The sequence below is a fragment of the Ambystoma mexicanum genome, chromosome 11 (assembly GCF_040938575.1).
Source record: "Ambystoma mexicanum isolate Mex_15411 chromosome 11, UKY_AmexF1_1, whole genome shotgun sequence".
In the NCBI taxonomy this organism is placed as follows: Eukaryota; Metazoa; Chordata; class Amphibia; order Caudata; family Ambystomatidae; genus Ambystoma; species Ambystoma mexicanum.
Genome location: NC_090934.1, coordinates 845,060,211 through 845,077,227, shown reverse-complemented (window position 1 = coordinate 845,077,227; position 17,017 = coordinate 845,060,211). Strand labels below are relative to the sequence as shown.

The following is a 17,017-nucleotide window of genomic DNA, read 5'->3' as shown; positions in this document are numbered from 1 at the left end:
CTTTTTGGACATTGGGAAAGGAGGAGTGTGGTGGCACAGCAACAGAGGGGAAAAGAACAATGATACAGTGGGTGACACAGAAAAGGGTAGGCCAGAATAAGGGCCAAAAGTGTGAAAAGCGACAGAAGTGGTGAGGTTGATAAGATATATCAGGTATGTGCGATGACAGAAGGATGAAGGTTAATGGTGAGCAACGTAAATGCCAATTATTCACAATAATAAAGTTGATTGGGGAATGTTTCTGTTCTGGAGCTCTGTGTACACTCCGTTGGAGGTATGACTCTAACTCGATCGCTGGTCAAAGTATGATCTTCAGGAATCTGCATATAACCAGATGGGAATGCATCTACTAAAATAGACTGCTGCACTTATTGTAGAGACTGGTTTGCATTGATGCCATGGACGTAGAGATCTCTGTGTAAGCCGTGTGTAACATAGCTGAGCAGGTAAATACACCTGCTGCAAAGATATGTGTGATCTTCAGTTTATAGGTTCTATTTCAGATGCAACATATGAACACATCTATTATCATAAGGGCTAACGTGCCAGTGGAAATGAAAAGGGCATAGCCACACATGTTTAACAAAGAATATGAGGTGGTTCCAACAAAGAGAAGAAGAAACACTGTTTTCAATTGTTTACCACTCAGACTTGTATGCTCTCTCATTCTCTTGCTCTCTTTCCACTCCCTCTTGCCTCTCTTTCTCTCACTCTTGATAACTTTTATATGACTCACAGGAAGGATTTTCTGCTGAGATGGTATAATGCTGGGAATATTCAAAATCACGATTGGACATCACATATGTACGCCGTTTTGCTAATGGCAGAGGTCAATATTTTGATTTCTGTGCTTTTCAGCATTTTCATCTTTCATAAGAGCAGATAACTGAGCTGAGCTCAGCAATTAAATGCTCGCCTGAGATATCTGTGCTTGTGACAAAATTAATTCTGCTCTGCAGTAGTGTTGAGGAGAGTAGTGAATAAACCGCCTACTCAGCTATTAGACGTCTTCAAACCAATAGTGATCCCAATCATAAAGGTAAAACAGGCACATTCAAGAGACACCTGCTTTGCCTTTTGTGGTAACATGGACCGAGGGAAGGCTATACTCTTAAAAGGGGTGTGAATGTGATTCAGTACTGACGCATGCAGAAAAGTGTCACAGCTCAAAACAAATATATTTATTTATATATTTAAACTTACCATCTGTAAGAAAACTAAATAGAAAAACTATACAAAAAAACGACCCCAGCGGCCTGTAGGAAGAACAGATATTTTGCAGAAAAGAGAATGCAGCACTCTGGTTGAGAATACCGGGGTGTGTTGGGATGCATATCCAAGTCCCTTGCACCCTATCGCCATCTTAAGATTGAGGCCTAAAAAGGCCAGGTCCAAGCATCAGCAATAGCATATCCTGGTATTTCAGCACCAGTACACTTTTCCCATCCCCCTTCCCGGCTCAGGCAGCAGGCTGAAGAGCCTTCACAAAGAATAGATACAACCCTCTCATTGTCTCACGCGTCAGATATATGCAACTAGAAAGGAAAGTGAATAGCCAAGCACGAGCGGGGCTGCACCTGTCCCTGAAGGACGATCTCCTGGGAGCAAAGCCAGAGTTCTTGAGCTGCCAAAACAGCACAGTTCAGATTTAGTCCCCCTGTGCCCCCATGATGTTGGTCACTCTATTTGATCCACCAGATGCCCATTAGAAAACTTAAATCCCTCACTCGGTGACTGATTAGTGTGGTCATGGCAAAGCCCAGGTGAATGTCCAGGGAGGGGGCTGCTGCCAAGGGGGGACTATAGAGCAGGATTTCTTGTGATTTGTACTGCGAGGTGCACAGGGTGAGGATGATACATCTAGGTCAGTACCGGGGAGGCACGGTGGGGGTGCCTATGTGTCTGGGATCCAATGGTGTACCTTGCATTTCAGAGGTCCAATTTGACCTTGAGAGTTTCCACTGAGCTCATGTCCAATTACCAGGTGCACATCATGTGAGTTGTCCGTGGGGAGAGAAGTATTCTCAATTAAGGATCCAATCATATCTCTGAGGCCTAGAGTTACATGGGCAAAGACCATGTGGAAGGGGGTGGACACAGATAAATGGTAACCAATCGCTCTGTATCCCATATGGAGTGGTGGTATGTACATAGGATATGGCCAATGAACTTGGGGACTTTATACTGTATTCTGCTTGGATCATTTGTGACAACTTCATTTAAAATGTACTGTCCTGCTTTGAACTAACCAGTGCGCTCCATGGCAGTCGGGATTGAATGCCCCTACTCACAAGTCATGTTTTTATGAGGAAAAAAAACATATTATCCTTGCAAGAGGTGCACCAAGCATTTTTCCTTAGATGATTGTCTTTTACTTATCTGGTTGCCGGTGGTCTGCTCTACAGGTGAAAAGGCAATTTCAATTGCCACTATTTTCTTTGTAAAATGATGTGTCTTGGGAAAAGGGGCACAGGTGACCCAACCAGTCTCTATGGCGTACAATGGACCAAGAGGGCAGTTAGGGACAAATAGTGCCTTCTTTGGAGGGAACCATGCTGTCAGGTGCAGTTTGTGCTGTTCGAGGCTGTTCGGGAGTGGTGGTCGCATTGTCCAAGGTGGGAAGCAATATCAAGCAGCGGTCAAGTGGGAGCTCATTGCGGTTTGAGATCAATGCTATGAGGCAAATGGATCATGAGGGCAACCATAGTTTGACAACAATTTCGAGGCTGGTGACTGGTTGCGCTAGTCTGCGGGTTCGATTCTATAAAGCGCTCAACGAGATGTGGACTGTGGGGGCCACCATGGTCAGTTTGATGCTTCAGTAGATGGCAAATATGCTGGATGCACAGGTTTAGTTTAAGTTGTTGATGGTTAGGGCACGAGGATCGGCCAGCGTCACTGGCAATGACAATTGGCAGCAAATATGCAGGTGGTGCGAGCAGCAGTGGCAGATGCAACAAAGACCTTGCATTTCAACCAGAGGCAACAATGAGCTCAGCGAGCACGGTGCGGCAGCAAACAGGTTTGAGTGTGCAGTTCGAATTCAAAGCTCTTGGTGAGTGCCAATGGCTGCCCTCAATGGTTTGCCATGCAATGAACCCGGTTTAACAACAGTTTGACCGGTTTGATGAAGCACAGGTCTCTTGTCTGGATTGGCTCTGCAGATACTGTGAGCCCCACTCTGGGGTCTCAGGGACAAATTCAGTCCTTTTTATAGGGCTCCCAGCAATGCAGCCTGGGGCACACCTTCAGGGGTCCTTCAGGGGTCCTTCACCAAGTTAAGGTTGTGGCACCAGTGTAATTGGCAGAGCTGTAGGTCTTGCTCCAGCAGTAGGTCCACACCCATAGTGTCCCGTGGATGGGTAGGGAAGAGAGCTCACCTCTGCATTGGACACTCAGTCTTCACCTCACTGATGGAGGGCTCTGGAAAGTCAACTATCCCAACAGAGGTCCAACGAAATTCTTCTTTGGTGTTAGTTCCAAAGTGAAACTGCCCCCAGACAATTGGACTAAAGCTAGTCTGTCTTAGGGGTCCACTCCCTGGCCTTAGATCCAGTTGACCTTTCCTCCTGACATCACACTCAAAGTGTTTTGTGCTACGGAAAGTGGGGGGGGGGCAGGAATCAAAGATAGGGGCATAGAGAAAAAATATGGTGGAACCTTCCTCCTGTTGTCAAGAGCGTCCACAGTCTACATTAACCCTATCCTTGCCTTCCCAATAGAAGCAAAGGCCCTTAGATATGCAGCACCCTGGTGTGAGGCTACTCCTGTGTGAATGGGTGTGCCCATTGATTCCTTTTCCCAGTACTGCTTATTGTGGGGTGTCTGTCTCTCTGAAGAGGGTTTACGACCCCTCGCAAAGGAATGAAAGAGAGGCAATAACCAGGGCTACAATCTTCCTGGCAGTAGCAGTGACAGCCATGTCTGTGGAGAATACACATAATCCCTTTACAGCTAAAATGGGCTTACAGGGCTGTCACATGTGTGATATAAAACTACTGTGGCTGGAATATTTATGAGAATACCATTTCTCAGGTATGGCTTATATTTAAGGATGTCTCTGCCACCAGGATAGTAGCTCATAATTAGAAGGTTTGGTACAGTAGCAGGGTTCGACATTGAGGGAGCTGGGAGCTTTCTAGCTCCTGCTTATAGCCTAGAAGAGCCTTTTTGACTTAAAACAAACAGTTACCAGGGGCAACCTTTGGCTCCCCAAGCCAACTGATGCCGAACAAACACAACTATGTCAATTTAAATCTGTGCATTTGGGACAATCTATAAATAAACATTATGACACATCTATATGACATTTAAAGCATCAGCTTTCATAAATAATGGATACAATTATGTGTTTGTATTTTATGTGGCAGTTACATTTGCGTAATGCTATGCTCTAGCTCTTCATTCCCCAGTGGTAACTCCTTTGGAGTGGTTACTGCTTGATACCCAGGAGCTGCTTGTTTCCCCTGCTTATCCATATTAATTTTGAGTCCTGTAGGAGTGTATGTCTTTAGTGCCACTCCTGTGCTGCAGGGAATTGGTTGTCACTGAGCTATCAGATGGGCACTTGTGTACCCTGAAACTCCTCTGGGCCACTGAAGAACAGGCGCTGCAGATCAGGCTACTGATTCAGCAGGGCACAGGTTTAGACCATTCTTTTAGCATTACTCTTATGAAAGGGGAATCTAATTGGCAGATTACTGCTTCAGAAATTGAATTACTCGTATCATGTTATTAATTAATTTAAAAAAGCCAGAGTTTCTACACCGTTGCCGGATGGCAATTCCTCAAGATTTTAATCTCGGCATTGCCGGCTCAGCCATTCATCCATCCAAGATTGACAGACTGACTACTATAAAGAATCCAGGTAATGTGTCCCTTCTCCCCAAGGGAGCACCCCTTTGAAACTGGGGGTGTGCAAGCTATGCGATATCCTACCTTTAGGATGGGCAAGCAGGAGCCCACTGGGGTGATCCCTCCCCCCTTTGGAGACAAAGAATTCCCAAAGAAGTATTCCCCTCCACCTTCCCTTATGACAGTGTACCAAGCATTCAAGGGTTAAATTGAAGCTGAACAGAGTTACGAGGTACATAGATCCTTTAAGGTGAATGGCTTGCTGTCTGATCTACCTAAATTGCCGCCGCTCGGTGGACCTGAGGACCAATGGGATCTTTCTCTCCCCTCTGAAGAAGAACCTAAATAAACCTGTCATGCCAGAGAAGGGGAGAGACCTGGCTGGAGAGCAGAAAAAAGCCAGCAGGCGCAAGACCGCAGAGGAGGATGTCCCTTCCTGAAGGAAGAACCCGTGAGGAAAGCCATGCAGTTCTAAGCCTGCCGATGACTGCTGCTCCAACCAAGGCAGGGGCCCGGATGAATCCGGGGATGCCAAGAAGGTAAACAGCCGGAGGTAACCGAGGGAGGGAAAACCCTCTGCCACCAAAGCAGGGAACTGGAACCAAGACATCAACCATGCAGTAGCCACCAGGAAGAGTACTCTGATCCGCAAATGCCTGAGAGACCAGCAGGTTCAAGCAAAGCCCCGTAGAGAAGGTACACAGCCTTGTATGAGTGATGGCTGGAGGGTGGGGAGACTGTGCAGAAGTCCATGCAGCGCTGATAAGCCAAAGACCGCTGAAGGGGGTAAGCAGAACTGCAATCGCAACAGGGTCTAATGAGTCCATAGCCCATACAGGGTTGGTTGGCAGAAAACCCTCCAAAGGGGTAAGAAAAACTTCAAGCAAACTATGGTCAAGTGAGGCTGTAGACCAAGCTGAGCTGATAACAAGAGAGCCTAGAAGTTTGCCCTAGTGCTAATATGGAATGCTATTAGCACTAAGGAAAACATTGCCCTGGTGCAAACATTTATTATTTTGAACTTGGGTAATTATTGCCCTGTGCTTGTACCATGCCAAACTGTACTTGTCATGGTGCAATGGTTTTCTAATATGTCCCCGCATTGTTAGAACTAGGGCATATTATGCCCTGCTGTTAATACCCTGCAACTTTGCACTTCCACTGGTGCAACGTTTCTGTAATCTTGCCCTTGATGGTGCTTTTTAAAATGTTCATTGGTGCTTAACGATAGTGGAAAATTGGAAATGGCAACTGTTTGGAGCACTGGGTAATTCAGGCAGCATGTATGTGCGAGACACATGTAAAACCATTTTCCTTTACTTTTGTGTTCCACTATGTGGTAGCCCCCTGCAGGCTTCGCTGGGTACTCTGGGTTTAGGAACATATTTTTCTCCCAATCAGGCTTAATGCAAAGCCTGACTGAGCATGCAACTCTGTTAGATGTGCTCTGCCTTAAGAGGTTTTTTTAATTCCCATGGCATGGGTACCCCAAAGTTACCCTTTAGTGTCCCATAGAGGGTACCACATCTCTGTTAGTCGGGGACTAGGCTGGTGCTTGATTATCCCCTGTGTAAAATGGTTCTACTGGATGGAATACATTTTACTTTGCTGTGTCCTTTTTTACCTACTTTCTCCATTTCACAAAATGGAGGTTGTCTTTCTTTGCCTTGACGACCGGAGGGGCCCATGATTGTCCCTAGTCTCTCTGTGTGTGTGTTTGTGGGAGCGGATCCTGTAGTCAGCCTAAATAACAGTTATGACTAGTATATGCAGATGCCTGTCGGTATGCAGTGATTTTAACAAATATCAAACAACGAATTGCATTTTTAACTAACCGAAAAGTCTAAAAAATAAATAACACATTTTTTAAAACTATATACATGGGGTTGGTAATGGAAATAGTAGTTTTGTGGGGGGGGGTATTAATTTTAAAAAGGGGAATTTGGGAGGGGGTCAGAGAGAGGGGTTTGTGGGAGCTCCGCCAAATACAACAAAAATAAAATATGTTATTTTTTTTATAGACTTTCTTGTTCATTAAAAAGGAATGTGTTGTTTTGTGATTTGTTAAAATCACATGTAATCATGCCCGTCTTGGATAGCATGGATTCATTCCTTTGTGTGAAGCACCCATCCTAAATGCATGGCTGTGTTTTGGAGGGCTGTTCGGTCATTGGCTGACCAACCCGCATTTGGAATAATTCTTGGGGTGTGAATGGACACTGTGCTCACTTACCTCCTGTTGATGGAGCTAAAAGCAGACCCCTTTACCCATTCACCTTATCTTTTATGGGAAATTTGTACCCATTCTCTGGAAGTCCTGATGCTTGAGGCAGAACTGAAGCTCTGTATTTGCATACTTTGATGCTCCAACGAATCTGACAGCAAAGCTCTCCCTCTCCTGGATGACCAGAAGGAAACTTTCCCCTGATGTGGTGGGGACAACTGGTTCACACCACATGCTTGAAGGCACTGTGCCTAGCTGACCAGAGACTCTTTGTCCCAGGATATCAGGCTAGCACTCTGGTTCCATCACCCCTTCAACAAAGCACAAGGAATCTGTTCAGCTTCCGCTCCTGCAACCGCAATGCTGATCTTGCCTCCCAATCCTTCTTTGGTGACTACCTGCTCTCCAGTGTGACTCTACTAACAAATCTTGATCATGCATTCTTCCTTGGGAGTCTTGGCAAGCTGACCCCCTCCTCAGAAGCCAAATCATGTGCCCAAGGATGGTATGGGAGCCAAAATCGAAGGCTACCACCCGCCATGTCTGCTTTGTATTTCAGCTCTTGTGGCTCTGACCCTAGACTTGGGAATCACTGAATCATGAATAATCACTCTTCCCAAGGGTCTTTGGATTTCTCCTGCACTGGTGTGTCATCATTGCAACCTTAGGTGTTCACCAAATAACATGCACAGGGACCGCCTCTGAAAACTCCAACTGCCTGCTGGAGAACTGCTTTTTCAGTCCAAGGGTATTGCTCTCCTAATACTCCAAAATTACTGATGAACCTCTTCTTCAACCATTTCTTCATCGCTTGGCCTCTTCTTCTTCATCAATGCTATCCCATTGGTCTCACTCTTGTGGACCTTGTGGAAACTGCCTCATGGGCTATGTTCACAAAAGGTAGTTCTCTACCACCAAAGACTACCCCAAATCACTTTTAATGGTCGCCCTTGGTCTTTACTAACTTTCTAGCCCAGGTATGAATAATGTTTTGCGGACATGTGTGTTACTTGCCTTTCATGCATTCTTCATTCTAGGAAACACTGTTTAACTGAACTCTGAAACTGTTTTACTTGCTTGTTATATCGCGGTATCTTGTATTCTGAAAAGTGTACTTACCTGAAATTAAAGTCATTTTTCTCTTTTCCATTTCTTATATAAGAAAGGTATACTGCACCAATTCACTCCACCTCCTGAGAATTATCTTATCATGAATACCACCTGGTGTGCTTGAGAGAATCACTAGTAGTACCTAAGTCCGGAGGAAATACCTAAAGACCCTGACAACAGGGCTTAAGGCAAATCTCACTAACATGCAGATGAAATGTCAAATCACCCACTGTGTCCTTACCCCAATCCGGCAGATATTTTCTTTTCTATTCTGGCTGACAGGTAAAAGTGATTTTCTACTGCTAATGAAATGGTAGGACAGCAATATGAAGGCTGATGGAAACTTGTTGCACATTAGGGCTGCCACCTTCTAGGTTTCTTATCTGAGCACTTTGGGCTTGCGGTAATCTGATTAGGTCAGGGTAAATATCTGTATAATAGAAACTTTGTTAGTGTTGGGATTTTATGGCCCATCAGAGCTGGAATACACACAATTGTTGAGGCAAAATAAATGTTATTGTTGGCTTGACAAGTATGTTACGTACAGCGGTTCATTCCTCTGAGATTGCTGCGGTGAGCCACGGTGAGCAGAGAGTGGAGAGTGGCCCCATGGCGGAGCAGTGAGCATCAGCCATGGTTCCGGAGACTGAATGGTGAGCCTGAGCTTGCGGGTTCCAGGGCAAGCTGGTAGAGTCTGTCGGAGTAATCAGCGTAAGAATGAGAGTAGGTAGAGTGGTTGAGGCTGGGTAACAAGGTTCATTGGAACTGTAGCTCCAACCAGTGAATTAAGGTGGTCCGGCGAACAGTGAGAGGTTCCAGTGGCATCTGATGTCCCACATGCTTTTTGTTTTTGGGAGGCTCTGTGGGGCGGCACCCGCTCATGGTTATTTTCTCACAATTTTGCTCACCTTTGTAATGATTGCCATGAGAGGGGGACACAGCACTACTTGTCATTCTATTTATTGTGTGCCAGTTGTGTTAATTGTAGTGAACCCTACTTGTGCAGTAAGTGTGGCAAGTGTTGTCAGTAGTTGAAGGCCAACAGGTGACTAAGAACAATCTACGTTGGTAGGAGCTTTCCATACCTTGCCTAATATTCACCGTGCTTAGGGTAGTGTACAATATCATACTCGCATTAGGACCCGTGTGGCTCTTTCTAAAGATGTTGATCCCACTGAAAGCATGTTGAACATTTTTCTATGTAAGAGAAACAAGGACATACAGGCCAAAGAGCAGGTATTAAATGACCAAGAACCACCGGAGGCAGCGCCCTCTGCAGGGAAAATTATGACCTACTTCCCAGCATACGTTTGGGCAGCTGGAATGGCCCCAGCACATGTCTTGCGGGCCCCCAAGATGATGGTACAATCTTGCAAGGTGACTCTTTGGAATCTCTTCTGTCTATTGACAACAATTCCCTCCTAAACCTGTGCTACAGTCTGCAGCAGGGCAGGCATCCCATTTGGAGGCACAGAAGGCTGCACTATCACAGCATCCCAATTTTAATTTGATGTCATTTTTCTGCAACCACTGACTTGGAGAAGCTTGTTGATATGAGCAGTTGTCATACAAGTGAATGTTTTAGTAATGGTGATGTCTCTGTGGACAAATGTTTAGCAGAGCTTGACAATCTGCGTACCTTGCTTGAAGTGGTACTATCGATCTGTACAGAGATTTTCAAAGGGGCAAAAGGTGAACCTTGCCATGCTTAAATCTATCAACATGGCCATTGGGGTACCAGTGATTTACTCTTCAACCCTGATTCAAAGTATCTCAGTGGAACACGGTACTGAGGTGGAGCATGGTGGCCTGGGGGTTCACAATAGGGCAATGCATATTTTGATCTAGGATTCGCTCCCTGGGGAGGTTTGTGCCACCTTTGTTTCCTTTCCACAGGCTAGTGGTGGTGCAGGTCGGAAATCTGCATCTAACACTGACGTCTTTCAACCCTGAAAGAGAAGGCAGCAAAGGAAAAAGCATCTAAATATGGCTGCTCAACTAAAAAAAAACATGCTAGTCAAGTCTCTTATAAACAGAATGCTGAACCTTCGGTGCTCTTGTCGGATTCCTGGCTCAGTTGCAACAACCTTGAGACTGACTGTGACTGTGACCTGGTGGATCGGGAACTGAGACCAAAGCAGGCAAAGAAGAGATAACCTTTACAATGTCAAGGAAAACTGTGGAGACCCTGGATCACTGGATACGTGTATTGGCAAACAAGCCTACAGAGTTCATGGAAGGTTCAATTCAGGAGCATCAGTCATGTATTGATGACAAGGACTTTGAAGCGTTGGCAAATTCACCTGTGGACAAAGAAGTAAGGAAAGTAGATCAACCCCCGCCCCCACTTGTCCGCCCCTGCTGAGTCCACTTATCGGGGCAGAAAATGGTAAGCCATTAGCTCCAAATGTAGTAAGCAATCGTGCCCTCCTGGTGTTGAAATCTGGTGAAGAAACAAATTATTATGTTAACTAAATGAATTTCCACTTGCGAGAGTCTGTTCCTAAATCCACCAACAAGCCCTTCAGCTGTTACACATCTTCCCTCAATTGAGGGTTATTACATCAAAGGATGTGGCTCTGGTTGAGATTCCAGAAACCAGTATGGATGATAATTGGTCTTGTCTTCACTTCCACAACAGGATTGCCACAGAATTCATTAGGTCAATGTTTACTCACTTCCTAAAAAAGGGCTATCTGTTTGAGTTTGGCTTTAATCACAAGTCTGGTCATGAGGGAAACCTGTCTACAGAGCCTAAAATCTCTGCTCCCTCTGCTAAATATTTTGGGAAGCCCACAAGCAATATGGGCCCGCCTACAGAGTGGGGATCTACAGGGAGAATGAGTCTGGAGGCCATTCACCCTGTGTGATATGGGTAACCTTGATATGACAAGAGGTTCAAGCAAGGCTCACTTTCTATAATCATTTGGAACATTAGAGGGCATGATCATTTTGTAAATGGTGGCCCGGGTTTTGATACATTATTGGAATGTGTTCTCTTTCTTTTGCAGGAAACTTGGTTAACCGCCAAGCTTGTTATAGATGGTTATGACTCTATTACCAGGGAAGCAACCAAGGGTAGGGTTGGAAGACATTGTGGGGGCTTGGCTATTGGTGCTAGGACCTCCATGAGGGTGAATGCATGTGCTGTAGGAGTATCCAACTGGTTTGTGCTAAGTGCCCAAGATTGTATTGTTGGTTACTTTTTATGATCCTCCTGGAGGAGCTTCTGGATGTAAAATCATGAACTTCTTTGCAGTAGTACTTACTGAATGGAATTGGTTATATCCTGGTGGTGATATTATATGTGGGGATTTCAATGCCTATTGTGATTGGCAAGTTAGGGCCATTGGAGCAGGAGTACATCTTGCACTTTCCATTTCAACATACCACTTCCTTCAAATTAAGGAAGGGGCTAGGTGGACTAGTTTTATGAATGCATATGGGTTGGAATACCTTAACCCGGTGGGTAGTAAGGCTTCCATTGACAATGTGACCTGGACTAATGGTAGGGTTGCAAGCCACCTGGACTATATATTTGTGAATAGTCAGTCAGTCCTTAGTCTGGAAGCATTACCATGCAGTCCACCTCCTCCAGTGATCGTACAATCTTTAAGCTGCACTTTGATAGACAAAGTCAACCTGTCTGTATTCAGTTGTCCAGACAATACGAAGTAAACAACCAGGGCATTTCTGGAAATCTGATAAGGTCAGAGGGAACAGCAGCACCACACAGAATTATGAGGGTGATGGATTTTTAATGCTAACTAGGATTGGTAATCAATAAATCCTCTTTATTTTGTGATGGCTGCTCAAATTCGGGTATGAGTTTATTGGTAGTTTATTAAAAGCACTATAGAACTTAGCATCCTAGACCTCTTTGACTGAAGAGTGTTTAACCTCTTGAAAGGAAGGGGCTAAGGTGAATGTGTTTGAAGGGTTAAACGTTTTTAGACTTCACACAAATACAAAGCAGTAAAAAAAGCTATTATAATGCAATTAGACCAGCATTTTAAAAAGTATTGTTTGTGTCCTCCAGCGTGGGATTCTCTGTTCTGCCATCCACTCCCTTGAATCCCTAGTAAATATCTGTCTCTAAGCAGTATCACACTGTTCTAATGACAACCTTCTTTCGATCTTTGAATTAAATGCACTCTGAAGGTGCTTGCTCTAAGCGGTCTGCCACACACTGCTAATGGTTAGCCTACTTTCTTACAATCTGTCATAGAGGAGGTGCTCGCTATAATCGGTCTGCCACTCTGTGCTAATGGTTGTCTTTCTCTATTTCTCTCTCTCTCTCTCTCACTCTCTCTCTCTCTCTCTCTCTCTCTCTCTCTCTCTCTCTCTCTCTCTCTCTCTCTATCTCTCTCTTTCTTTCTCCCTCTTTCCCTCCCTTCCTTTTTATTACAAGCAGTAAGTCGCAATTAACGAATAGTCCTTGTTTTCTTTTTCAGAATTTGAGTTATGCATGTGTATGTGGTCAGTCACACCATGCTAATTTCAAACCCATGTTCACAACGGAGATGGAACCGGAGCATTAATAGTTTGTTTTTGCGCTTGCGAGATACACCAGTGTTTTTCGCAAACGAAAAAAGAAAAGAAAATAATTGTCTGCCATCGAGCGGGAGTAGGGACTACACGTACTGAAACTTTTTTTATTTACATTAGGATATCATCCTGATCAAACATCATAGCTTCACACTTATCTAAATCATCTTCTATCTGAGGGTCACAAATGTTCGGACCGACATACAACTTTGTGAAGTAAGCCATCCAAAATTTCTTCTTGTATTGTGTTAATCATCAATGGTGATTGCATATCATTACTCCCACTTTCTAGCAGTGACCAAACCTGTGCACTACTGTTGAATAAATCATGGTTTCTCCATCATGATGAACCATTTTGGTGTTATACATTTGCATCCAATTCGTATAATTGTGTTTCAATTTCTTTATCAAGATCCCATTAATTATGGGATGCCAGGACGCCAAAGCATTTATCTCTTTCCGGCATTGATTTTTTTATCTCTCACCTCCAAATCAAAGACATGTTTATGCTTGAATGATGGATGAGCTCCTAATTGGATTTTTTTAACAAAAAGGGTTAAAACTACAGCCACATAGTTAACTCCCTCACTAACCCTTTGAATCTGTCTCTAGGCAAGTATTCAAGCTTTCCAGCCTTGGTTCTGTCCATTTAAATCTGCCCCCCTCATCTCCAATTTATGGTTATAATATGATCTCAGAGAAGGAATCATGGGAAGTTCCCAAGTTAACACTAGGAGGTCATGATCACTGCTATGCTGGTCAAGACCTGGAATTCAATCACGGCAGGGAAAATCATTCTCGATAAAAAGACATAATCTATGATAACAACCTGGGATAATCCTCTCCATGTTGGAAGAGGAGGAATGTCCCCTTTCAGTGCTCGATTTAACATTATAAATCCTCTATTGTCCATTAGATTTAACAATCTAGATGCTCGTGGCGTTAGTGAAATACTTTTTGTATGTATACATTTCATATTCAAATCTCCTGCAATAAATGCTTTGTTAATATTTGCCTCACCCAGACATAAATCAAGCCTAGTTTCAACAGCCTCTATAATAATGTCATCAGTGATTCCAATAATTGAATAAATTGAGTCAGGGAAGCTCATGGTTTCAACGTTAGGCCCATATTCTAGCTTACAGGCTGTCACAGGCCTGCAGCTGGTCTCCCCTTTAAATCTTTAATAGCCGGAATCCAACATATAGCATGCACCTTCCATAGAGGTGGATGAAGAAGCCACATTTCCTGCAATAAAGCAATGTCAAATACTGCTAAGGGGTTGTAGAGGAGGAGCCAAGTACCTCTACCTGATGTTCTGCCCCTATTTTGCCTCTATGTTGGCAACCGGAAATTGTGACATGTGCAAAACCAGCGAGAATGCCAATACTGTGAAAAGTAGTTGAAACAAGGTATCCATTGAGAAAACCCCATATATATCAACAAAGAAATGATGGCCTTTTGAAGGAAGTTCCGGAAGAAGTGTGAAAATGAATGAAAGAAGGAACTGGTGACGTCACATGAAGTAGAGGTGAGGCACACAGAAGAGATATAAATGAAGTAAGATATAGATCTTATAGAACCTGATGACAAAGTAATGAAGTATGCAATATTTTGGTAGCAAAATGAAGATTGCACCTACGGAGAAGCACCAGAGAAAATGCAAAATCATTTTACAATTGTACAGACGCAGTAACTCAAGTAGACAAAATAATCATAAGGCTGGCTATGTATTGAATAGATTGCGGCTGGCTATGTAGTGAATAGATTGCGGCGATGCGCCAATATATATACATAGGAATATATAGAATCTGGATGTTCCACAACACACTTTAGCAAACTTGGACCCCGTGAATAAAAGAGTTAGAAGTTTGGCGCAGCAGAATAATAGCAGAATGATAGCTGACGGTGAAGGAAGATTCGAGAAAGGCACGCCTGGCCCAGTGTCAAGAGTCGGGCTGCCGAGAGCCTAGCCATGTACTCGAGAGGATACAAAAATGTGAGAAGCATGCTCAGCTCCTGTTTGAGGTGTAAGGAAACCATTGAGGGTGCCAAGATTTCTTCATTTAATGGTATTAAAATACAATGAAGAGCTCGAAATCGTGGTCTACAGTCACATGGTCATATGAGAATGAACTTTGGGGCGAGCTACACCGAGACCAGAAGATAAGACCATGCTTCACTCCCTTTTATTCTCAGGCACAGTGAGCCTCTGCAAGGCCAAGTTCAAAGGTTTTAAATGAATGGCAGACCGTAGGAGTGATGATGAATGTTGGGCTAACTGGTTGTAGAGGCATGTCCAGGCCAAACACCCCGGCACCTGGAGTCCCAAGTGTGTGCTGTTAGCGAGTGGAATATTACAGAAGTACACGTGTGCCAACCAATTATAGAGGGCCACGTATTAAGGAGCCCTATAGTTTGAGAAGCCAATAGTATGTTGTATATTTTCATGACACAGAAGATGACTTGCACTTGGGATGGGCTTAGTGGCCCACCTGAACTTTGAGATCCAATCACGTCCCTGTAGCCCATAGAAAATATATATGCAGATGTTCCCTGTTCACCAACCACAACTCCCTGTAGGTTATTCTTTTTTGCCACATAGTGTGACATCAATGATGATGAGTGTTTACTATAAATGTGTGTTTTATTATGAAACATGTTGCGTTCTCGAGTGAAAGAATTCGTGCAGCATCCTTTTCACTCCCTGTTTTAAGGACTTGTTATTAAAAAAGCTTTGACTTTTGCCAACTTCTTGAGTTGGTCTGATTATTGATGTTTGAGTAAGATCTGCATCCCCATCCATCTCAGATACTGTTACCTCGTCTTAAAGGACCCATTCTCCGAGTTCAGGTTTATTTATATTTGGGTGAATAAATGCTTAAATCCCAGAGTATTCTAGGAAGCCAACATCAGCTCTCTACCTTTTTTTGGTAGATGGGCATTAATGCTGATGATAGTTTGTATCCCCTGTTAGAGTGCCCTGTATCTGTGAGCAATCTGGTTCCTCATCCGCTTCAATTTCTCTAACCCTCTTACCTTGGCCCTCTTGACAGGAAATTCTTAAAAGTAGATACTTTCATCACCTTCGATGGTGCTATCTGGTATGAATCAGTTTTCCTTATAGTATGATACTCATTGCCTTTATCTAGCCTGGAGCCCAAATGTTTAAAATGTTTTTTGCCCCACAATATTTCCCTGGCCAATCGCAAGGGGATCACCAATCTGACTTTATCAAGAACCTGGTTATCAATTAATTCCACCTGATCAATATCACTAGATTGGATAGCCTTTAGGCCTGGGGTAGTCACCATTAATCTTAGAATGTGTGTTCTATTTGTGATTGGACTCTTTTTGTCTTTCCTTTATGTATAAATATAAACAATTATTTTCATCAATTTTTGGCTGCTGTGTCTCGCATGACCCTTGTATTTTATTTGAGGAAGCTGAAACTTTCCTTATTTTCTTATGTTCTTATAAGTCTCTCGACTCTTCCCTTGAGGAGTCTCTTCTCCTTCCATTGTCCTTATGTTTTAGCCTTTTGAAGAGGGAAAATCGAGATCAAACCCATGCCCCCTCACCCCAGGCGCATATACAGAAGAACAGCAGGAAGAACAAGGAGCGCACTTATCATTTGAACCAGGCCCCAGCGCACCCATGGGTGACAAATATGCTGAAACACACCCACTTCACCAACAGTGCAACTTCCATGCTACATTAGAATCAATGCTGCAATATAAGAATCTACAAACACAAAAATCCCTGTTTAAAGGCTTGCAAATACCTATATGAATTAACATGGTCTAATTGCACAGTGTAAAGCCATGTTTCAGGAAAATTACAGCCAAGTTCATTTCTCTCACTGAACACTGGCTGCAGAAGCCTTCAGCAATGCTCCTCACAAAACCCACGAGCAGCCAAAGTCGCGCATTCAAGATAAGATTTCTTTCTGCAGACAAACATTTTTAATTCTCCACAAATGCGAATAAACCACGGCAACCCAGTGTGTTTTTTTCTTTTCTTTCTGGGAAAGAAAGACATTTTCGCAAAGACTCGCACAACATTTGAAACATAATTGTAACAAGAATGGCTCAGCCCAGCCAATCAGCGCTCAGAGCTCAGGTGCAAACTGCTTGCTTCAGCTAAAAGGTTATGGGAACAAAGTCATAATGCAACAAGTTAGAATTAGGTAATGGGGGGCTGGCACAGCTAAACCAACCCACTGACGCAAAAGGCTAACATCCAATTGTCAGGCTCTCTATAAGGGCTACATAGGTAACC

At 43.8% G+C, this 17,017-nt stretch overlaps 1 protein-coding gene across 4 annotated transcripts in view; it reads right to left on the bottom strand.

Moving 5' to 3' along the window:
• LOC138503807 (4-galactosyl-N-acetylglucosaminide 3-alpha-L-fucosyltransferase FUT6-like) overlaps positions 1-17,017 on the bottom strand; it is a 528,320-nt gene that overhangs the window by 110,674 nt on the left and 400,629 nt on the right. The window lies entirely within an intron of this gene.